Here is a 25,579-nt window from a genome sequence, read left to right as displayed (position 1 = left end):
CTCTTTGTCTGAATGGATGGATGACATTCTTCAGCCGTTGGTTAGAGGTCTTTATTCTTATCTTAGGAATTCACATCATCTACTAGAATGCTTGGATAAAGTGGGTTGGAATGAGGGGCATACCTGGGTGGAGGCGGATGTCGTGTCTCTTTATACGGTTATTCCCCATACTTTGGGTATATCTGCAGTGAGGCATTTTATTAATAAATTTACATGCTATAGCACTGACATCATCTCTTTCATTTGTACAGCTCACGCATAATTTCTTCTTATTTGATGATTATTTTTATTTGCAGTGTTGTGGCACTGCAATGGGGGCAAAAAATGCTCCATCATTTGCAAATTTTTATGTTGGCTTTTGGGAGCTTACTTATATCTTTGATACCCGTAATCCGTTTGTGGATAATATCCTGTTCTACAGGAGGTTCATTGACGATATTATTCTTATCATCAGTGGGCCTCTTTGTAATGAGGAGTTTAAGGAATTTTTGATGTATGTCAACAAAAATTCAAATTCATTGTAATTTTTAATAATTAAGGGGTTGACTTCTTGGATGTGACATTGGAGGGTGACGTGGAGAATAATGTAATTGTTTCATGGACATTTCGAAAGTCAAGTGCTGGCAATACAATATTACATGCAAAGTCATGTCATCCACGCCACCTTATCCGTGCCATACCAAGAGGTCAATTCATTAGGCTGAGGAGGAACACCAAAAATGATGCTGTATATATGGAACAATCTTTGGAATTATGCAATAAGTTGGAGGCAAGAGGTTATGACTCTCAACAATTACACTCTGTGACATTGGAGATTGGCCAGTCTTATGACTGTATGTACTCTGTTAGCCTCAAAAACAAAGGGGTGAAACAGGGGGATATATTATTTACTACAGAATACACAAAACAATTCCCTGAAATTGTACAAATATTAAAAAACAACTTGCCTATATTAGCGGGTGATGATATTTTAAAAGATACAATTGGGTAATGTAAATTTGTATCTAAAAAAACTGTCACTATAGCTACTAAACTTGCACCTAGTCTGGTACAGAGAACTGGTAAAAAAAAGTACCTGGCTAAATACTAAAGGAAACTTTAAATGTGGTGGCAGGGGTTGTCTAACTTGTAATATGCTTGACACAAACTGTAAATTTAAATCATCGATAGATAATTGTGAGTATAGTATTGACTTTTATGCAAATTGCAGATCCACATTTGTGGTGTACCTTTTGGAGTGTCTGATTTGCCACTGTCAGTACATGGGTAAAACCACGAGACAAATGGGCACAAGAGCATGTGAACATTATAATGATGTTAAAAATTATAACAAAGACTCCACTTTGGCTCAACACTTCAACAGTGTGCATTTCACCAATTTAGGTAATTTAACGATTAAGGCCATAGATCTAGCTAGGATGTCAGTTAGAGGAGGTAATAAAAATAAAATTCTAGATAAAAAATAACTCTATTAGATCTTTAAGTTAAAAACAAGATTTCCACAAGGCCTTAATAAAGAATGGGATATCAGTTATTTTGCGTAAACAGGAGATTGTCAGTTTATAATAATGAGGTATAGGTTTTAGCCACTTATATGTCCTTTCTCGCTTGTAGGGGTATGTGTTTTCACACTTACTTTATGAGAAGTGTCTTTGTTGTTGAATGATTTAATGCATTACTGGGCTGTCTATTATAGTGCATAGTGTAATTGCTTTTTATATAACATATTAAATGTGGTCATGACTTGGGGAATAAAATATAGTGATCTATATTAGTGTTTATGACTATTATTTCTCTCTTTTTTGTGACATATGTCATTCTGATATGTTCAATGACCACTTTTATTATGCAAAAGTATCTTATCCTTGGGTAAGATTATTCTATAATGAGGCATTTTTCATCATGTCTTAGTACATTGTATGATAAATAACAATATCCATAATAACATCGTTGTTAATTACTAGCCTCAGCTGAGTTATGAAATTTATGTCTACTTCCTTTTGTTTTTAAATATCGTTTGTATACTCTGTTAGATGTATGAAATATTGGCAAATGTGAGGGCAAATACAGCTTTATTTAAGGATGAGTGTGAGAGGGGGCTTCCGGTGAGACAACGTGCACATCAGCATCAGGTGCACACGGCTCTGAGATACAAGAGTGTTTGTGATCTACCCCTAGCAGCCTAGCTCCTCGTTGTGTCCAGCTGCACAGAGGAAGCCCTTCCAGCGCCGCAATTATCGGGTGGCACCAATACCAGCTGTTACAAGAAACCCCACATCCAGGTGCCCAATCTATCTGTTCAAGCTTGCCAGCTAGCAAAGAAGGTGGAAATCCAACAGCGGTGTAAGGAGATGTCCTTTGAAAAACTATAATCCTGACAACGGATGTAACCAGAGGGAGGCTTCAGCATCAGGTGTCTACGCTACTTGGGAGGTGTCTCGAGTGGAGCAGTGTCCTGAGGGAAACCAACCAGCGGTACAGTCTAACAGTGGTCCAGGTGGAAAGAGAGAAGGACAACAACCGCAAGTATAGTGTGCTTGCACATTTCATGATATTCACTGTGAACTTTATTCAAGATACACGGGCAAGCTATTCGCATGTAAGAGAGGCATAATTACTGGATTTGAAGGGCATATAAAGGGAGATACAGGGCCCTATCAATATAAAGATACATGTATAATAGTTGATGGGCAAAATTGGATTAACTATCTATCCATGAGGTTTTTGATTGATTGCATCTATCCCTGCCTACTGGGCTAAGTTTAACTGCTAACTACTAAAGAAATGCCTGTGGTATAAAAAGAGAACTTGGTTATTGGAAGAGATACAAGTTACTGTGACTTTCCTAAAATCCCAGGGAGTAACCATATGCATGCAACAATAAAAACAGATCACATACATAAAGGATACATTGTTTGACTGTCTGACTAAATGTATCGAGTTACTAGTTATAAGTATTTTTAACATTGTATTGTTTCTTGTGAACTTATAGTGTTGTATTGGATAAGAATACCGGCATGAAGGAAATGTTATTGCAGTACTTCCTGTGTAGTTATGGATATGTACTAGATATAATTAAGATTTGGTGGCCTGCTTAGAAGGTGTCTAAGTTTTAAGAACAAAATATTAAAATGTTAAAGGTTAAAATAGGTTGACTAAAAGAGTATAACTCGTAAACTTGCTAAGCAATAATCAGGGTATTAGCTCACTCCTGTGAATAAGATAATATTTGAAGCCACTAATTTAGGCTAAATTGTATGCTTTCCTGCTAAACTAAGTGAAATATAAATAATTCAGTTGAGCTGTTATACAATACATTGCCACAAAGAAAAAAACAAAGATATGTCCAAACCCTATCCCCTATATATAATGAGTAGATATTCACTTTTCCTCACTATAATGCACTGTTTTGAGTTTGATAGTTTGTAATTTAACCTCCAAGGGAGGTATTATGGATTCACGCCTTGTGTAAGGCAATTACAGAGAGAAATAGTTGTTACTTTCAGCACTTTTTAAAAAAACAACAACAAAAAAACAAGGGGGGGGGGGGCATCTCCTTCTATAAGTATTATTTACACGTGCACCACAATAACTTTAAACACATATTGAAAGGGTATGGAAAAGCGAAATTAACGCAGGAAAGCTCTGCTGAAAAAACAGACACATCTGAATCTAGCCATATATTTGACTCACAAATATTGATTGATCAGATGGCTGAGATGATAATACCTCAATTTGAAATGGTCAGAAGAGAGATAGCCGGCCTTACGCCAGAAGTAAGACAGTTTGCAAAACGACTGTCTAAGGTCGAGACGAGGGTTTCGGACTTGGAGGACGTATGCAATGCACAGGAGATAATTAATGAAAAATCTCTAGATACAATAAAAGTGTTGCAAAGCAAAGTCGAAGACCTAGAAGATAGGTCGCGACGCTGTAATATTTGTATTGTGGGTTTACCAGAGGTTAACGAATTTAAAGACCAAATAACATTTGCTGCTATAACCCTACCTAACTTACTGGGAATGTCAGTTCAAAGTGGGAAACTCCAGGTAGAAAGAGCACATAGAATGGGATCTAATATAAAATACCAAGACGGGTACACTAGGCCAAGAATGGTTATGGTGAAGTATTTAAATTTCCAAGAGAAAGTAGATATAATGCGGGCGTACAGAAAATGCAACCCGCTAATGGTAGGCTCTAATCAAATATACATATTTCAGGACTTCTCCTTGGAAACTGCAGCTAAGAAGAAATCTATGGCCCCTTTTTGTACAACACTAATCAAGAATAATTACAAAGCTAGTCTAAGATATCCAGCAAAAATAGTAATAGAAGACATTGAGGGTAACACTTTACTAAACAATTGTGAAGAGGCCAAAGTATTTTTGATGGAGAAGAATATAAATATACAAAGTCAGAGTATGCAAGCAGGAAGTATTAGAAGGTAGGAGCAAGACATTAGACTTGCAGAACACATATGGCCAGTATGGCAGGCAAAAGATATACAGGTGTATAGTTGCCTTTTAAAAAAAAGGAAGGATAGGCTCCTGTATCCCCAAAAATATCTAGGTCTTAAAAGGCAGTAAAGAAAGGATATTAATTATGCAAATAATAGACAAGGAAACACAGAAAGTGAAAAGAAAAAGTATGGCTGGTTATTTACAATTTGTTATTGTGTTTTATGTTCTGGAGACCAGAGGGAGATGGATCCCTGGATTTCCAGTGGGGTTTTTACTAGTTTTAAGGTTTCTTTTCCTTTTTTTTTTTCTTTCTTCTTTCCTACTCCTCTCCGCCTCCTCCCAGAAAATTTAGAAAATATTGGAATATTGCTTTTAATATGAAATGTCTAAGATTAACGTAGTGTCGTGGAATGTGGGGGTTCACCCTCCAATTAAGAGGAAAAATATCTTTAAATTACTTAAAAAACAAAGATCAGATACTATGTAAGGCTGATTGGATAAAAGAAGTTATTGCAACACCATGTAATAAACGTAACCAGGAAGTAGCTATTTTGTTCCATAAAAACTTGGAATACGAGATACCGTATTTTTCGCACCATAAGACGCACTTTTTTCCCTCTCAAAAGTAAGGAGAAATGTCTGTGCGTCTTATGGTGCGAATGCAGGCCCTGTGCTTGCATTTTTAGGCTGGTACCGGGTAGCAAGCGTTGCTTACTTACTAATGGTGTGCTGTATAGTGTTTTTAAGACCAGTAAAGCACTTTCCTATATTACTAGATTGCTGGCTTCTACTTGGACCCCTGAATGTGGTAGCGGAGCGTTGCGCACTTACTGGTACTGTGTAAGCCTAAGATGGCGCCTCCTCCCCACTGTCTCACCGCTGCTGCTTGCCCAAGCCGGTCACTCCACTCTCGGTTGGGGGTCCGTGTCTCAGGAATACCGCTGATGTAGATGAGTGCAGAGCTTGCGGTGTAGTGCTCTTGGCTGCTGGGGTATATCGCCAGTTGTTGCGAACGCCTTTCTGTCTCGGCACCTTCCAAAGTCTCCTAGGTGTGCATCCCCTCCGGCTTACTAGCAGATTTGACTGGTTGCTGCCGATGGTCAGTAAAGACCGGTTCCCCTCTCCGCCTACTCCGGGTGTTATAGGCCTCAGTCTGGGGGGTGGCTCAGGTAGAGTCTTACTTTTACTGTAGCTGGGGATCATCCTGAATTGCCTGGGGGCTGAACTGAGTGAACCGGAAGCTGTAAAGCCCCGGGGATCTGCAGCTACCGTAGTACTCTGAAAAGCAACAGGTGAGAGGATTCGCCCCCCCCTCATGTTCAGTGAAAAACAAACGGGCAATTGGAGCCAACTTTATTTCAAACAGCCTCTATTATCTCGATCCGGACCGATATTCATGATAAATCCATTCAAAGGATTCATGGCAGGTTGTCCTCTCATTTTGTGTCTGCCTGCCATGAATCCTTTAAATGGATTTATCATGAATACCGGTCTGGATGGAGGTAATGGAAGCTGTTTGAAATAAATCTAGGTACAGTATTTAAAGTTGATTACCGGATTACCGTACCTAGCTTATTAAAATTGAAATCAATAGTGGCATAAAACATCCAGCATGTCTGCTGATCCGGCGGACATGCTGGATGTCTTTTGCCACTATGGATTTCAATTTTAATAAGCTCCAATAAACTGACCTGCTTTGCATATGGGGCCAAAATTGGACAGTCCGGAGGCAAGTTCTGTCAGCTACCCTAGCAGAAGGGAGTGTCACATGACCGGCACAACACAGAGGACCCAACAGTACCGTAACACATACACTTCTCCCTATTTCATACCCTTAAGGTGCATTTCAGCATCATCCACCAATCATACACTACTACAGTGTGTGATATGAATATTCTTGTTTAGGGTTAGGGTTTGGTTTAGGGTTAGGGTTGGGGTTTAGGGTTAGGGTTTGGGTTTAGGGTTGGGGTTTAGGGTTGGGGTTTAGGGTTAGGGTTTAGGGTTGGGGTTAGGTTTAGTGTTAGGGTTGAGTTTAGGATTGGGGTTTAGGGTTAGGGTTTAGGGTTAGGGTTAGGGTTAGGGTAAGGGTTGGGGTTAGGGTTTGGGGTTAGGGTTAGGGTTTGGGGTTAGGGTTTAGGTTATTAGGGTTAGGGTTTAGAGTTACGTAGGGTTTGGGGTTAAGGTTTAGGTTATTAGGGATTAGGGTTTTAGGTTATTAGGGTTTTGGTTTCGGGTTTAGGTTATTAGGGTTAGGGTTTACCGGTAGGTTATTAGGGTTAAGGGTTAGGGTAGCAATTACGGTAGGAAGAGCTACTCAGGTGCTGAACCAAAAATGAGACAACTCCTAACCTTACAGTCCTAATTTTTAAATACAGATAGCAAGAGAAGAAACAAAATTGATAATCAAATTTGCTTAACATTGCATGCTCTGTCTGAATCATGAAAGAAAAAAATGGTGTTTGATATCCCTTTAACTAGCAATGGGGATAGTATGTACCGGTAATCATGGCGGGTCGGGGGCGGCAAAATGTATCCTCACCGTAGCGCACTACCGTATATTCCAGAAAGTCCAGAAGTCAAAATCTACTGTATGTACGGTATACGGAAAATCCAAGATTCTTTGCGGTACCGTATTTCATTTCAAACTTTAAAAGCCTCCATAAAACACTACTATTCACCAAACACAATCACAGTGTGTACATGTGTTATGGAGCGAATGTGTGTGTGTTACTGACAGTTTTTTTCATCACTGTATTTTCTTGCAGAAAACCTCGTCCGTACATACCGGTACAAAGATGATAAAGCAGAAAAGAATAGCATATAAGATTCCTTTTAAACTAGAGGTAGTAAAATATGCAAAGGAGCATGGAAACAGAGCAGCAGAGAGACATTTTGGGCCACTTCCAACTGAAAAAATGATAAGAGAGTGGAGAAAACAGGAGGATCAGCTGCAAAAAGCGAATAAAAGTAAGCATACTTTTCGTGGGCATGCTGCAAAGTGGCCACAGTTAGACGTGACCATGAAAGAATGGATCACACATCACCGGAATAATGGCTTATCAGTCTCTACAAAAATGATAATATATGAAGCCAAACGCATTGCTGTAGAGAATGGCATTCATGATTTTACTGGATCACCATCATGGTGCTACAGGTTTATGAGGCGATGTGGCCTTGCTATGCGCACCAAAACTAGAATTGCGCAAAAAATGCCAGAAGAATATGAAAATAAGATTCTGTCTTTTCAGAAATTTGTAATTGATGCTAGGAAGAAAAATGAGTTTGAAATTGGCCAGATTGGGAATATGGATGAAGTCCTGCTAACCTTTGATGTGCCATCTAATAGGACTGTTAATCTGAAAGGTGCCAAAACTATCACCGTGAAAACCTCCGGACATGAGAAAACCCATTACACGGTTGTGTTATCTTGCTGTGCAGACGGCACCAAATTGCCACCCATGTTAATTTTTAAAAGGAAAACATTTCCAAAAGAAGTGATTCCAAGAGGAGTTGTTGTACATGTTCATGAGGAAGGATGGATGGACGAAAATGGAATGAGAATATGGCTTGAAAAAGTGTGGTGCAAACGTCCTGGAGGGCTTCTGAAAAAACCTGCCTTATTAGTGCTTGACCAGTTTAGAGCATATATTAGCGAAACTACAAAAAAGTGCTTTAAAGAAGTAAAGACTCATCTAGCTGTAATTCCGGGAGGTCTTACCAGCCAGCTGCAACCTCTCGACGTTTCAATTAACAAACCATTTAAGGTCTTTATGCGAGAAGAGTGGAACAAATGGATGGCTGCTGGTAATCATGATCTGACACCTACTGGACGAATGAAGAGGCCCTCTATCACTCAAGTTTGTGAATGGGTGAAAACATCATGGCACTCAGTGAAGGATGAAATCGTTGTACAGTCATTCAAAAAATGTGGCATTTGCAATGCTTTGGATGGAACCGAAGATGATTTCTTAGCTGAAGATGAAGAAAGTGATGTTTGTGATCTCAGCTTCTTAAATTCTGACTCTAGCGATTCAGAGTTCTTGGGGTACACAGACTAGAAAAGTACTTAAAAGCTTAAAGTCTCTCTTCATTTGTTAATGACACTGATGATGGTTCTTTATTCCCCTGTTGACTGTTCTATTATTGTGTTATAGTTTATTAAATAGTTTACTACACCATTTGATTCAGAATATTTTTTTTTCTTGTTTTCCTCCTCTAAAAACTAGGTGCGTCTTATGGTCAGGTGCGTCTTATGGTGCGAAAAATACGGTAATTAAATGTGAACTTGACCTAGAAGTCTGTTACATTATTATACAGTTACGAATAGATAAATGTGTCTGGTCATTTTGCAACCTATACGGGCCAAACAAATATGACAAAGAATTTTGGAGTAAAATGGAAAAAAAATTATTCCCCTTGAAGGGACAAAATTTGATAGTTCTGGGAGATTTTAATATGGCATTGAATCCTGCTATTGAAAGATTCAGGCAAACAAATACGCAAATGTATATGCAAGAATCAAAATTGTTTAGAAATTTGTTAAAAGTACTCGAGGTGAAAGACAAATTTTAGGCTACAACATCCTGATGAGCGTAATTTTTCTTGTGAATCTAGAGTGTACAAAAATTTTTCCAGAATAGATTTATTTTTAATAGGCAAGTCTTTATTAAAATGGGATATGGATACTAAAATTAACGAGATCCTTTTATCGGATCACGCGATTATAGGCCTAAATCTAAAAACTAGGAAGGAAAATCCAAAAAATGATTTCTGCTTCCCAAAATATATGAGCAATAACAGTAAATTCTGTAATTTACTAGTTAATACATGGAAAGATTTTTTAAGAATTAATGCCACATATACAGATAAACCGGAGATTCTATGGGAAGCGGGGAAAGCTGTACTCCGGGGAGAAATTCTGGCAAATATGTGCAAGCTACAAAAGAGGAATAGGGCACGGGAAATGCAGCTAGCGTACCAACTAAAGAATGCATATAACCTCTACCTTAGTAATCCCCAGACAAATAACTGGGATAAATACAAACAGGCAAAGTGTGAAAGAGAAATCTTCCTGAAACGGAAGTGGGCTATGGAAGGATTAAAAGCTAGGGCATTCTTTCAGGGTCCTCAAGGTATCTCCGCGGGGCACATGGCAAAATTGGTTAAATACAAAAAGAATAGGAAGATAATTGCTAATATAAGGGAAGGCGATAGAAACTATACGCATGCTTCTGAAATTAGACAGGCGTTTTTCAGGTACTAACAAAAACTATATTCGGCAGAGTTAATTGATAAAAAAGCAAAAGAGGAATTTTGGCAAAACATTAATACACCAAAAATCTCAATTGAGGCGCTCAATACTATTAATCAAAGAATTTCAGAGATGGAAATTATTATTAAAAAATTGAATAACAATAAAGCACCAGGTCCGGATGGACTTCCGGCTAAATTTTACAAAATTATTAGACAAGAGGTGGTAGATACATTAGGCAATCTGTTTAATGAGTACTATGTTGTGTGTAAGTGGGGACAATAGTGCTCCATTTTATCTCAAAAACTTTAATTTGCCCTCCATTGTGCAAATAGTTTTTTAACCTGTGTTAGGACTATATACAATAGCAACATTTAATACTATTGCTTTGTGAATAGGTATATCTTATATCTTTTTAAATGTTCTAAGACATGGTCTGTCAGTAAAATAAAGTGTTTTTTTTCTACACATTGTTTATTTCTAGTTTATATTTGCTGTATACGCTGTTTATATACTCTCATATAATATTTACAAGGTAACAGCTGTACAATAAATACTAGGAACTTGATGTATAGCTAATTCTTGTGGAGCTGTGTCTCCGGACAAGATATGTGTAAATGTTTTTTTTGTTTTGTTGTGTTTCACACTATTTTGTTTTTGTAATATTGTACATCTAATAAAAATGCTAAACAAAAAAAAAAAGGATGAGTGTGTTGTACCTTAATTGAGCCTATGATTAAGCGCCACTAGGGGGTAAAAAACACGCCAGACTACCTACCTGTCTACAGGGCCGCCACTAGGAATTTTGGGGCCCCTGACTTAACCATTGTTCAGGCCCCCCCCCCCCCTTTGACATGTGCAATTTTTTACCCAGTGACTAAAACGTATATGCACTTCATTCTTAAGTGTCTATTTAAACTTGGAAATGTTGTAAAGGTAGTAACATACAAACACACAGACACACTCATACACTGAAACACACACACACACACACACACTCAAACATAAGGATTCACATATAGACACTCTAGCAGACACACAAAGAAACACACTCAGACACAGAAACCCAAACAGACACTCAGCACTTGTTTATATTGACCTGACAAGTAATGAGGTAGACTAAAGTTTTGTAAAAAAAAAAGGAGATTTAGAAAACAAAAAATGGAGTTCTGATTATCTTTTTGTAAAGGAAGATGCCAACTAAATGGTGACAACAGCATGCAGTGGCTGAAAGGAAGGGCCCTGAACTGCCTAAACAATCATTTAAAGGGTAAATTATGGATTGGTGACTTCCGGAAAGGTCTCATTAGTCTCAAAGTCTGTAGAAAGATGTGAATAATCAGTAGTAAGGTCAAAATGTCCTAAAAAGGAACAAATAATGGGCACACACACAAACTCAAACCTGCACATACACCCAATGAAACACCGACAGAGACAGTCTCAGAAAACACACAAAGATATACACACACACAGAGACACTCACAGAAAACACACAAAGACATACACACACACAGAGACAACCACATAAAATGCAGAAAGACATATATACAGACACCCTCACTGAGACTCCTCTGCAAATGAAAGTGATCTGCCGTCTAACTCAGGCACACACTGTACAAAGTGCCAAGTCTGTCTCACACTGTGCATAGTGATTTATTGCACACTCAGAAATCTTCTCAAATGCTAATACTTTACTCCTTGTCATAACATTTCCCATCCTCAATTAGTACTCTGCTGTAGTACCCACTGGTGGCTGCCAAAATTTTAAAAAAAATCTTGCCTCATGGGGCCCCCCTGGCTCATTGGGCCCCTGACAGGAGTCACCCCTGTCACCCCCTGATGGCAGCCCTGAACATATGTACACACATATCAACATATAAATATACAGTACATACATATATATATTTAGGCATGTGTATGTATTAATCTCTATGTTAAAGCCCCTTGCAGACTTTTTTATTTTGTAACCCCTGAGACCTTATATCTTTGAGTCCTAACTTTTTAAAGCAAATGTTAAAAATAATTTTTATTAGACAGTGTTAAAATGAGTGTAACTGTAATGTATTTTTGATGTGTTTTGTGCAACTTTTTAGTCTCATGTAACAGTTAACCAGAGCTCTGAAATAGTGCTAACCCGATGAGCGTGAATTATGATTTCGCTCACGCGTTCGCATTTACTTTAAGCTCATAATAGTGCTGTTTCCAATGCTCACAAAAAGCTGAAAATATCAAATATTGCTCGTGCGCAACAGCATTATGTAATAGTTTAAAAAAACAACCACTCTGGGGCATATTTATCAAGCTCCGGATGGAGCTTGATGCCCCGTGTTTCTGGCGAGCCTGCAGGCTCGCCAGAAACAGCAGTTATGAAACAGCGGTCACAAAGACTGCTGCTCCATAACCTGTCCGCCTGCTCTGAGCAGGCGGACAGACATCGCTGGAAATCGACCCGATTGAGTACGATCGGGTTGATTGACACCCCCCTGCTGGTGGCCTATTTGCGCGAGTCTGCAGGGGGCGGCGTTGCACCAGCAGCTCTTGTGAGCTGCTGGTGCAATGCTGAATACGGCGAGCGTATTGCTCGCCGTATTCAGCGAGGTCTGTCGGACCTGATCCGCACTGTCGGATCAGGTCCGACAGACCTTGATAAATTGGGGCCTCTGTGTCATGTTTCTGGTGACTGCCTTTCCTGTTATTTAAAACTCAAAAAATTGTATTGTTCCACTCCCTCTCTCCAGAGATTCTGGATTGCATTCTGAGAACACTCCAACATTCTGCATAGTGATTGGTTAATATGTGCAAGAGCTTGTTTATATCTGCCACTGATTGGCTGCAGCAAAGGAAATGCTAAACAATATTCTAGAGGCTATTTTTCAAACAAAATTACAGTTCTAAAAGCTTGTAAAACATTTAGGGCTAGATTACAAGTGGAGCGCTAATTTATCGCGATCCCACAAACGGGCAAATAAAGTTATGAGTTTTAATCTCATGTGAGATGTGTATCATGACAGGTTTTAACACCTTGCAATTGTAACATTTTTACAGTCGGCCAACAGAATAAAATAAAATCAGCAGATTCTCATATTAGATAAACACCTTCACCTAGATTAAGAGTTTTGTCGGTAAAGCCATGCGGGGCTAACGCTCAGTTTCAGCTCACCGCTCACCTACAAACAACGCTGGTATTACAGGTTTTTTTCAACCCAGCGTTAGCCTCTAAAAAGGGAGCGAAGAGCAAAATTTAGCTCCACATCTCACCTCAATACCAGCGCTGCTTACGGTAGCGGTGAGGTGGCTAAACGTGCTTGTGCACGATTTCCCCATAGGAAACAATGGGGCAGAATCGGCTGAAAAAAACCTAACCCCTGCAAAAAAGCAGCGTTCAGCTCCTAACGCAGCCCCATTGATTCCTATGGGGAAAGAAAATTTATATCTACACCTAACACCCTAACATGAACCCCGAGTCTAAACACCTCTAATATTACACTTATGAGCCCCTAATCTGCCGCCCCCGACATCGCCGACACCTGCATTATACTTATTAACCCCTAATCTGCCGCTCCGGACACCGCCGCCACCTACATTATACTTATTTACCCCTAGTCTGCTGCCCCTAACATCGCCGCCACCTACTTTATAGTTATTAACCCCTAATCTGCCCCCCAACGTCACCACAACTATATTAAATGTATTAACCCCTAATCTGCCGCCGCTGCCAACGTCGCTGCCACTATAATAAAGTTATTAACCCCTAAACCTAAGTCTAACCCTAACCCTAACACCCCCCTAACTTCAATATAATTTAAATAAATCTAAATAAAATAACTACAATTAAATAAATTATTACTATTTAAAACTAAATACTTACCTATAAAATAAACCCTAAGCTAGCTACAATATAACTAATAGTTACATTGTAGCTATCTCAGGGTTTATTTTTATTTTAAAGGCAACTTTGTATTTATTTTAACTAGGTACAATAGTTATTAAATAGTTATTAACTATTTAATAACTTCCTAGTTAAAATAAGTACAAATTTACATGTAAAATAAAACCTAACCTAAATTACAATTACACCTAACACTACACTATAATTAAAATAATTACCAAAACTAACTACAATTAATTACAATAAAATAAAATAAACTAAAGTACGAAAAAAACAAACACTAAATTACAGAAAAAAAAATAATTACAAGAATTTAAACTAATTACACCTAATCTAATCCCCCTAATAAAATGAAAAAGCCCCCCAAAATAATAAAAAGCCCTACCCTATACTAAATTACAAATAGCCCTTAAAAGGGTTTTTTGCGGGGCATTGCCCCAAAGAAATCAGCTCTTTTACCTGTAAAAAAAAAATACAATACCCCCCCAACATTAAAACCCACCACCCACACACCCAACCATACTCTAAAACCCACCCAATCCCCCCTTAATAAAACCTAACACTAACCCCTTGAAGATCACCCTACCTTGAGACGTCTTCACCCAGCCGGCACAAGTGATCCTCCAGAGGGGCAGAAGTCTTCATCCAATCCGGGCAGAAGAGGACCTCCAGACGGGCAGAAGTCTTCATCCAGGCGGCATCTTCTATCTTCATCCATTGGATTCTATCAGCCAATCGGAATTAAGGTAGGAAAAATCCTATTGGCTGATCCAATCAGCCAATAGAATTGAAGTTCAATCCTATTGGCTGATCCAATCAACCAATAGGATTCAGCTTGCATTCTATTGGCTGTTCCAATCAGCCAATAGAATGCAAGCTCAATTCTATTGGCTGATTGGATCAGCCAATAAGATTTTTTTCTTACTTTAATTCCGATTGGCTGATAGAATCCTATGAGCCAATCGGAATTCAAGGGACGCCATCTTGGATGACATCATTTAAAGGAACCTTCATTCGTCGGGAGTCGTCGGAAGAAGAGGATGCTCCGCGTCAGCTGGCTTGAAGATGGACCCGCTCCGGATGGATGAAGATAGAAGATGCCGCCTGGATGAAGACTTCTGCCCATCTGGATGTCCTCTTCTGCCCGGATCGGATGAAGACTTCTGCCCCTCTGGAGGACCACTTGTGCCTGGCTGGGTGAAGACGTCTCAAGGTAGGGGGATCTTCAAGGGGTTAGTGTTAGGTTTTATTAAGGAGGGATTGGGTGGGTTTTAGAGTAGGGTTGGGTGTGTGGGTGGTGGGTTTTAATGTTGGGGGGGTATTGTATTTTTTTTTTACAGGTAAAAGAGCTGATTACTTTGGGGCAATGCCCCGCAAAAAGCCCTTTTAAGGGCTATTTGTAATTTAGTATAGGGTAGGGATTTTTAATATTTTGGGGGGCTTTTTATTTTATTAGGGGGATTAGAGTAGGTGTAATTAGTTTAAAATTCTTGTAATTATTTTTTTTTTCCTGTAATTTAGTGGGGGGGGGTTTCGTACTTTAGTTTATTTAATTTAATTGTAATTAATTGTAGTTAGTTTAGGTAATTATTTTAATTATAATGTAGTGTTAGGTGGAATTGTAATTTAGGTTAGGTTTTATTTTACAGGTAAATTTGTTTTTATTTTAACTAAGAAGTTATTAAATAGTTAATAACTATTTAAAAACTATTGTACCTAGTTAAAATAAATAAAAACTTGCTTGTAAAATAAAAATAAACCCTAAGCTAGCTACAATGTAATTATTAGTTATATTGTAGCTATCTTAGGGTTTATTTTATAGGTAAGTATTTATTTTTAAATAGGAATAATTTATTTAATTGTAGTAATTTTATTTTGTTTTATTTAAATTATATTTAAGTTAGGGGGTGTTAGGGTTAGGGTTAGACTTAGGTTTAGGGGTTAATACATTTAATATAGTGGCAGCGACGTTGTGGGCGGCAGATTAGGGGTTAATAAATGAAGGTAGGTGTCGGTGATGTTAGGGACGGCAGATTAGGGGTTAATAAAATTTAACTAGTGTTTGCGAGGCGGGAGTGCGGTGGTTTAGGGGTTAATATATTTTTTGAAGTGGCGGCGATGTCCGGTCGACAGATTAGGGAATAAAAACTTTAATTAACTGCAATGGGGGGGGGCTCAGTTTAGGGGTTAATAGGTAGTTTATGGGTGTTAGTGTACTTTTTAGCACTTTTGTTGAGAGTTTTATGTTACAGAGTTAGCCCATAAAACTCTTAACTACTGACTTTTAAATGCAGTAGGAGTCTTGACAGGAGAGGGTCTAACGCTCACTTTCCTCAAGACTCGTAATACCGGCGTTAGGAAAATCCCATTAAAAAGATAGGATACAAAATTGACGTAAGGGGATTTGCTGTATGCTCAAGTCGCAGAGAAAAAGTGAGCGGTACACCTGTACCTGCCAGACTCGTAATACCAGCGGGCATTAAAAAGCAGTTTTGGGACCTCTCAACTCTGCCTTTTAACCCTAACGCAAGACTCGTAATCTAGCCGCTTGTTTTCTACAATTGTATTTCAGGAGTCAGACTCTAGCCACCACTTTCCTTATTTAGAGGAGCCAAGACATTGTGTTAGCAAAATATCGTTTGGCTCCAGCATAAATGTTACCTTAACAGACTGCAAATGAATTACAGATATGTGGCAGGCTTAGGCTTTTGAGACCTACCATGTGCTTTTTCATTTTTTTGGACTGGAAAAACATAATTTATGTAAGAATTTACCTGATAAATTCATTTCTTTCATATTGGCAAGAGTCCATGAGCTAGTGACGTATGGGATATACAATCCTACCAGGAGGGGCAAAGTTTCCAAAACCTCAAAATGCCTATAAATACACCCCTCACCACACCCACAATTCAGTTTAATGAATAGCCAAGTAGTGGGGTGATAAAGAAAGGAGTAAAAAGCATCAACAAAGAAATTTGGAAATAATTGTGCTTTATACAAAAATTCAAAACCACCATAATAAGGGTGGGCCTCATGGACTCTTGTCAATATGAAAGAAATGAATTTATCAGGTAAATTCTTACATAAATTATGTTTTCTTTCATGTAATTGGCAAGAGTCCATGAACTAGTGACGTATGGGATATCAATACCCAAGATGTGGAACTCCACTCAAGAGTCACTAGAGAGGGAGGGATAAAAAATTAACAAAAGCCATTTTCCCCTGAAAAAATAATCCACAACCCAAAATATAAGTTATTCTCATAATGAAAAGAAAAACTTAAAACATCAGCAGAAGAATCAAACTGAAACAGCTGCCTGAAGAACTTTTCTACCAAAAACTGCTTCTGTAGTAGCAAATACATCAAAACGGTAGAATTTAGTAAATGTATGCAAAGAGGACCAAGTTGCCGCTTTGCAAATCTGATCAACTGAAGCTTCATTCTTAAAAGCCCACGAAGTGGAGACTGATCTAGTAGAATGAGCTGTAATTCTCTGAGGCGGGGCCTGACCTGACTCCAAATAAGCTTGATGAATCAAAAGCTTTAACAAAGAAGCCAAGGAAATAGCAGAGGCCTTCTGACCTTTCCTAGGACTAGAAAATATAACAAATAGACTAGAAGTCTTCCTGAAATCTTTAGTAGCTTTAACATAATATTTCAAAGCTCTCACCACATTCAAAGAATGTAAGGATCTTTCCAAAGAATTAGGACACAAGGAAGGGACAACAATTTCTCTACTAATTTCTCTACTAATTTCTCTACTAATGTTGTTAGAATTCACAACCTTAGGTAAAAATTTAAATGAAGTCCGCAAAACCGCCTTATCCTGATGAAAAATCAGAAAAGGAGATTCACAAGAAAGAGCAGATAGCTCAGAAACTCTTCTAGCAGAAGAGATGGCCAAAAGGAACAACACTTTCCAAGAAAGTAGTTTAATGTCCAAAGAGTGCATAGGCTCAAATGGAGGAGCCTGTAACGCCCTCAAAACCAAATTAAGACTCCAAGGAGGAGTAATTGATTTAATGACAGGCTTAATACGAACTAAAGCCTGTACAAAACAGTGAATATCAGGAAGATTAGCAATCTTTCTGTGTAATAAAACAGAAAGAGCAGAGATTTGTCCCTTCAAGGAACTTGCAGACAAACCCCTATCCAAACCATCCTGAAGAAACTGTAAAATTCTAGGAATTCTAATAGAATGCAAAGAGAATTTATGAGAAGAACACCATGAAATGTAAGTCTTCCAAACTCGATAATAAATCTTTCTAGAGACAGATTTACGAGCTTGTAACATAGTATTAATCACTGAGTCAGAGAAACCTCTATGACTTAGCACTAAGCGTTCAATTTCCATACCTTCAAATTTAATTATTTGAGATCCTGATGGAAAAATGGACCTTGAGACATTGGGTCCGGCCTTAGCGGAAGTGGCCAAGGTTGGCAACTGGACATCTGAACAAGATCCGCATACCAAAACCTGTGGGGCCATGCTGGAGCCACCAGCAACACAAACAATTGTTCCATGATGATTTTGGAGATCACTCTTGGAAGAAGAACTAGAGGTAGGAAAATATAAGCAGGTTAATAACACCAAGGAAGTGTCAGCGCATCCACTTCTTCCGCCTGAAAATCCCTGGACCTGGACAGGTATCTGGGAAGTTTCTTGTTTAGATGAGAGGCCATCAGATCTATCTCTGGAAGACCCCACATCTGAACAATCTGAGAAAAAACATCTGGATGGAGGGACCACTCCCCCAGATGAAAAGTCTGACGGCTGAGATAATCCGCCTCCCAATTGTCTACACCTGGGATATGAACCGCAGAAATTAGACAGGAGCTGGATTCTGCCCATGCAAGTATCCGAGATACTTCTTTCATAGCTTGGGGACTGTGAGTCCCACCCTGATGACTGACATTTGCCACTGTTGTGATATTGTCTGTCTGAAAACAAATGAACGGTTCTCTCTTCAACAGAGGCCAAAACTGAAGAGCTCTGAAAATTGCACGGAGTTCTAAAACATTGATTGGTAATCTCGCCTCTTGAGATTTCCAAACCCCTTGTGCTGTCAGATATCCCCAGACAGCTCCCCAACCTGAAAGGCTTGCATCTGTTGTGATCACAGTCCAGGTTGGCCGAACAAAAGAGGTCCCTTGAACTAAACGCTGGTGATTTAACCACCACGTCAGAGAGTGTCGAACATTGGGATTTAAGGATATTAAATGTGATATCTTTGTATAATCCCGGCACCATTGATTTATCATACAAAGCTGGAATGGTCGCATGTGAAAACGAGCAAAGGAAATCGCGTCCGATGCTGCGGTCATGAGACCTAAAACTTTCATGCACATAGCCACTGAAGGGAATGACTGAGACTGAAGGTGCCGACAGGCTGCAACCAATTTTAAACGTCTCTTGTCTGTTAGAGTCAGAGTCATGGACACTGAATCTATCTGGAAGCCTAAAAAAGAAACCCTTGTCTGAGGAATCAAGAAACTTTTTAGTAAATTGATCCTCCAACCATGTTTTTGAAGAAACAACACTAGTTGATTCGTGTGAGATTCTGCAGAACGTAAATACTGAGCTAGTACCAATATATCATCCAAATAAGGAAACACTGCAATACCCTGTTCTCTGATTACAGAGAGTAGGGCACCGAGAACCTTTGAAAAAATTCTTGGAGCTGTTGCTAGGCCAAATGGAAGAGCAACAAATTGGTAATGCTTGTCTAGAAAAGAGAATCTCAGGAACTGATAATGTTCTGGATGAATCCGAATATGAAGGTATGCATCCTGCAAGTCTATTGTGGACATATAATGTCCTTGCTGAACAAAAGGCAGAATAGTCCTCATAGTCACCATCTTGAAATTTGGTACTCTTACATAACGATTCAAAATTTTCAGATCCAGAACTGGTCTGAATGAATTTTCTTTCTTTGGGACAATGAATAGATTTGAATAAAATCCCAGACCTTGTTCCTGAAAAGGAACTGGCATGATTACCCCTAAAACCTCCAGGTCTGAAACACACTTCAGGAAAGCCTGAGCTTTTACTGGATTTACTGGGATGCATGAGACAAAAAATCTTGTCACGGGATGTCTTACTCTGAATCCTATTCGGTACCCCTGAGAGACAATGCTCTGAATCCATTGATTTTGGACAGAATTTATCCAAACATCCTTGAAAAACCTTAATCTGCCCCCTACCAGCTGTGCTGGAATGAGGGCCGCACCTTCATGCGGACGTAGGGACTGACTTTGGTTTCTTAAAAGGCTTGGATTTATTCCAATTTGAGGAAGGCTTCCAATTGGAAACAGATTCCTTGGGAGAAGGATTAGGTCTTTGTTCTTTATTTTGACGAAAGGAACGAAAACGGTTAGAAGCCTTAGATTTACCCTTAGGTTTTTTATCCTGAGGCAAAAAAACTTCCTTCCCCAGTAACAGTTGAAATAATAGAATCCAACTGAGAACCAAATAAATTATTACATTGGAAAGAAAGAGATAGTAATCTAGACTTAGATGTCATATCAGCATTCCAAGATTTAAGCCACAAAGCTCTTCTAGCTAAAATAGCTAAAGACATGGATCTAAAATCAATTTTGATAATATCAAAAATAGCATCACAAATAAAATTATTAGCATAATAGTTGCAGTAAGCGAACAATGCTAGATAAGTCAGAATCCAATTCTTGTTGCGCTAAATTCTCCAACCAAAAAAATTGATGCAGCTGCAACATCAGCCAAATAAATTGCAGGCCTAAGAAGATGACCTGAATATAAATAGGATTTCCTTAGATAAGATTCAAGTTTCCTATCTAAAGGATCTTTAAAGGAAGTACTATCTTCCTTTCTATCTAGGAATAGTGGTACGTTTAGCAAGAGTAGAAATAGCCCCATCAACTTTGGGGATCTTTTCCCAAAACTCTATTGAAATAGCTGGTAAAGGATACAATTTTTTAAACCTTGAAGAAGGATTAAAAGGAGTATCCGGCTTATTCCATTCCTTAGAAATCATATAAGAAATAGCATCAGGAATAGGGAAAACCTCTGGAGTAACCACAGGAGGTTTAAAAACAGAATTTAAATGTTTACTAGTTTTAATATCAAGAGGACTAACTTCCTCAATATCCAAAGTAATTAACACTTCTTTTAACAAAGAACGAATATACTCCATTTTAAATAAATAAGTAGATTTGTCAGTGTCAATATCTGAGGAAGGATCTTCTGAATCAGATAGATCCTCATCAGAGGATGATAATTCATTATGTTGTCGGTCATTTGAAATTTCATCAACTTTATGAGAAGTTTTAAAAGACCTTTTACGTTTATTAGAAGGCGGAAATGCAGAAAAAGCCTTCTGAATAGAATCAGTAACAAATTCTTTATAATTCATAGGTATTTCATGTACATTAGAAGTTGAAGGAACTGCAACTGGCAATGTACTATTACTGATGGACACATTGGCCCATATTTATCAAGCTCCGTACGGAGCTTGAAGGGCCGTGTTTCTGGCGAGTCTTCAGACTCGCCAGAAACACAAGTTATGAAGCAGTGGTCTAAAGACCGCTGCTCCATGACCCTGACCGCCTGCTCTGAGCAGGCGGACAGGAATCACTGGAAATCAACCCGATCGAGTACGATCGGGTTGATTGACACCTCCCTGCTGGCGGCCGATTGGCCGCGAGTCAGCAGGGGGCGGCGTTGCACCAGCAGCTCTTGTGAGCTGCTGGTTCAATGTTAAATGCGGAGAGCGTACGTATTGCTCTCCGCATTTAGCGAGGTCTTGCGGACCTGATCCGCACTGTCGGATCAGGTCCGCAAGACCTTTAATAAATAGGGGCCAAAGTCTGCATGTAAAAGTTTATCATGACAACCAATACAAATGACATTCGGAGATATAATCTCCACAATTTTACAACAAATGCACTAAGCTTTGGTAGAACCAATGTCAGGCAGCAAAGTTCCAACAGATACTTCTGAGACAGGATCAGATTGAGACATCTAGCAAAATGTAAAAGAAAAAACAACATATAAAGCAAAATTATCAATTTCCTTATATGACAGTTTCAGGAATGGAAAAAAATGCAAATAGCATAGCCCTCTGACATAGAAAAAGGCAAGAGGCAAATAGCAATGGGGTAATAAATAATGAAAAAAATTTATGTATGACGCACAATGTAACTGAAATTTTTTTGGTGCCAACCATGTCCAGAAATGACACACTAGCATCACTAACAACGCACCCAGTGTGAAGAACTCGGCGTCAATTATGACGCCGGAAATGACGAACCTGTGTCAACGGACGTGCCTATCGCGCCAAAAAATTCTCGCACCAAGAATGACACAATAAAGTGTAGCATTTGGTGCACCCGCGAGCCTAATCCAGCCTGCAATTTGAAAATGTAGTCAATTGAAAAAAGATTAAACCCCAGGTAAGAAAAAAATTTCTTAAAATTTACTTTCCCCAAATATGAAACTGACAATCTGCAAAAGGAAACACATGAACCTGACTCATGGCAAATATAAGTACAAAACATATATTTAGAACTTTATATTAATACATAAAGTGCCAAACCATAGCTGAGGTGTCTTAAGTAATAAAAACATACTTACCCAAAGACACCCATCCACATATAGCAGATAGCCAAACCAGTACTGAAACGGTTATCAGTAGAGCTAATGTTATATGAGAGTATATCGTCGATCTGAAAAGGTAGGAGATGAATTTCTACGGCCGATGAAATAGATCTCCCATGAGGAAAACCATTGCATTCAATAGGTGATACTCCCTTCACATCCCTCTGACATTCGCTGTACTCTGAGAGGAATCGGGCTTCAAAATGCTGAGCGCATGTCAACGTAGAAATCTTAGCACAAACTTACTTCACCATCTCCATAGGAGGCAAAGTTTGTAAAACTGAATTGTGGTTGTGGTGATGGATGTATTTATAGGCATTTTGAGCTTTGGGAAACTTTGCCCCTCCTGGTAGGATTGTATATCCCATACGTCACTAGCTCATGGACCCTTGCCAATTACATGAAAGAAATCCACAATTTTTCAGACAGGAAAATGAGGCAAAATAAATAATTAAAGTATTCTGCATAATTAAAGGAATATGAGATCCAGTTTTATTTTTTTCATGATTCAGATAGATTATACATTTACAACTTTCCAATTTACTTCTGTCAACATTTTTTGCTTCATTTTCTTTGTATCTTTTATTGAAGAAGCAGCACTGCACTCCTGGGAACTAGCTGAATACATTTGTAAGCCAATGAAAATGAGAATACAAGTTCCACCACCAATCAGCAGCTAGCTCCAAGCTCTTGAGCCTAGATATGCTTTTCAACAAAGGATACAAAGAGAATAAAGAAAATGTAATTATAGATGTAAATTGAAATATTGTTTAAAATTGTATTCTTTATCTGAATCATGACAGAACATGTTGGATTTCATGTCCCTTTAAGCACTTCATTACCAAATATGATCATAAAGCATCTCCCTCATAACAAACTGCACCTCTATTACCTTTATAAACCTGGTTAATGCACTATTTTTTATAAACAGTCTATTTTATAAAATAAAACAAAAACCTCAGGACTTGATGATAAAAACTGTAATAAGTTCTTATGTTATGAAAGTCATTCATAGCAGAGTAATGGTTAAATGATTTATCCCAAGTTAATATTTAAAAATGCCAGAAACAATTTAAAGGGACAGTAAAGTCAAAATTAAACTTCCATGATCAAGATAGAGCATGCAATTTTAAACAACTTTCCAATTTACTTCTGTTATCAAATTTGTTTTGTTCTCTTAGTATTTTTTATTGAAGAGTAAAACTAGGTAGGCTCATAAGAGCTCAGGAGTGTGTTTTGCAACATTATTTGTAGCTTTGTATTACAATGTTGCAAAACACTGCTGCATAGAGTACTAAAACACGTGCACACTCCTAAGCTCTTTATGAGCCTACCTAGTTTTACTCTTCAATAAAAGATAACAAGAGAACAAAGCAAATTTGATAACAGAATTATATTGGAAAGTTCTTTAAAATTGCAAGCTCTATTTAAATCAAGAAAGTTTAATTTTGACTTTACTGTCCCTTTAACAGAATCGCCATCAATGGTATTTTTTTCCTTGAAGTAAATTAAGTTTTATTTTTACTGAAAGTTTACTTTCTGACCTGTGTAGTATGTTTTCCCTTTAAATAGAACCTTCAATTTGACTGTTACTCCCTCTCACCTGTTAAAGAGCTTTAATTAAATGTCCCTTATACTTAAGATTAAATGCGGATAGCTCAAATTACATTTTAATTAAAGACGTACGCATTTTGCCATTCAGGTTTTTCAGGTTTCAAATGCCACAGCGTTTTTTAATTCTTTCAATAGTCACACGACTCTTATGTGCTTGTTGCTCCTAAGTCATAAAATTGCTTCTGCTTCTTCTTTTTTTTTCTTTCTTTTTTTTGAGGTTTGAACATTACAAAGTATCTGAAAGTGTCTACATACAAATTGATATACTAAGTTTCCGTTAAACAGGATATCTAAAATACTAGGTACAAACTAATAAGCAAACCTCATTTTTGTTACCCTCCTAAACATTATAGGCCACTATTGGACCTCAATTTTCACATATCCATAATGGGCGCGATCACGTATACAGTGCAGGTTTCGGCGCAAGCATGGGAACCTGCGCCACCCGTAATTTCACCTCGCACATCGGGGTATTACATATACCCCACCGGCAGTTCATAAAGTGCCGTAAGTCTGATAAACTAGCGATGTCCAGAAATAAGCGTAAATACAAATTTCTGGAGTCGCTAGTGACTTACGGCACTTTAGAAACTGCCGGCGCCTAAGAAAAGTACAGAAAATAACAAATCTCCCGTAAAAGTCTAACATGCCTCCCAAAAATAAGCCCGAAACGTAAAACCCCTATATCCGCAATCCCCCCTCTCACTACTAATAATAAATGTATTAACCCCTAGACCGACAACCCCACAACGCAATTAACCTATTCAAGTATTAACCCCTAAACCGCCATAGCCCACATAGCCTATCAAATGTATTAACCCCTAATCTGCCGCCACCAACGTCGCCGCCTCTATAATAAAGTTATTAACCCCTAAACCTAAGTCTAACCCTAACCCTAACACCGCCCTAACTTAACTATTATTTAAATAAATCTAAATAATATTACTATTATTAACTAAATTATTCCTATTTAAAACTAAATACTTACCTATAAAATAAACCCTAAGATAGCTACAATATAATTATTAATTACATTGTAGCTATTTTAGGATTTATTTTTATTTTACAGGCAGGAAGAGGTCCTCCAGCCGGGAAGAAGTCTTCATCCAAGCGGCATCTTCTATCTTCTTCCATCCGACGAAGAGCGGCTCCATCTTGAAGACATCCGGCGCAGAGCATCCTCTTCTTACTACGTCCAAACAAAGAATGAAGGTTCCTTTAAATGACGTCATCCAAGATGGCGTCCCTTCAATTCCGATTGGCTGATAGAATTCTATCAGCCAATCAGAATTAAGGTAGGAAAAATCCTATTGGCTGATGCAATCAGCCAAAAGGATTGAGCTTGCATTCTCGTGGCTGATTGGAACAGCCAATAGAATGCGAGGTGCTGATTGGATCAGCCAATCGGATTGAACTTCAATCCGATTGGCTGATTGCATCAGCCAATAGGATTTTTCCTACCTTAATTCTGATTGGCTGATAGAATTCTATCAGCCAATCGGAATTGAAGGGACGCCATCTTGGATGACGTCATTTAAAGGAACCTTCATTCTTCGTTAAGACGTCGTAAGACGAGGATGCTCCGCGCCGGATGTCTTCAAGATGGAGCCGCTCCTCGTCGGATGGAAGAAGATAGAAGATGCCGCTTGGATGAAGACTTCCACCCAGCTGGAGGACCTCTTCTGCCCGAATTCGATGAAGACTTCTGCCCGGATCAGATGAAGACTTC

This window comes from Bombina bombina, chromosome 3 (genome assembly GCF_027579735.1).
Source record: "Bombina bombina isolate aBomBom1 chromosome 3, aBomBom1.pri, whole genome shotgun sequence".
In the NCBI taxonomy this organism is placed as follows: Eukaryota; Metazoa; Chordata; class Amphibia; order Anura; family Bombinatoridae; genus Bombina; species Bombina bombina.
Note: the sequence above shows the minus strand (reverse complement) of the source record.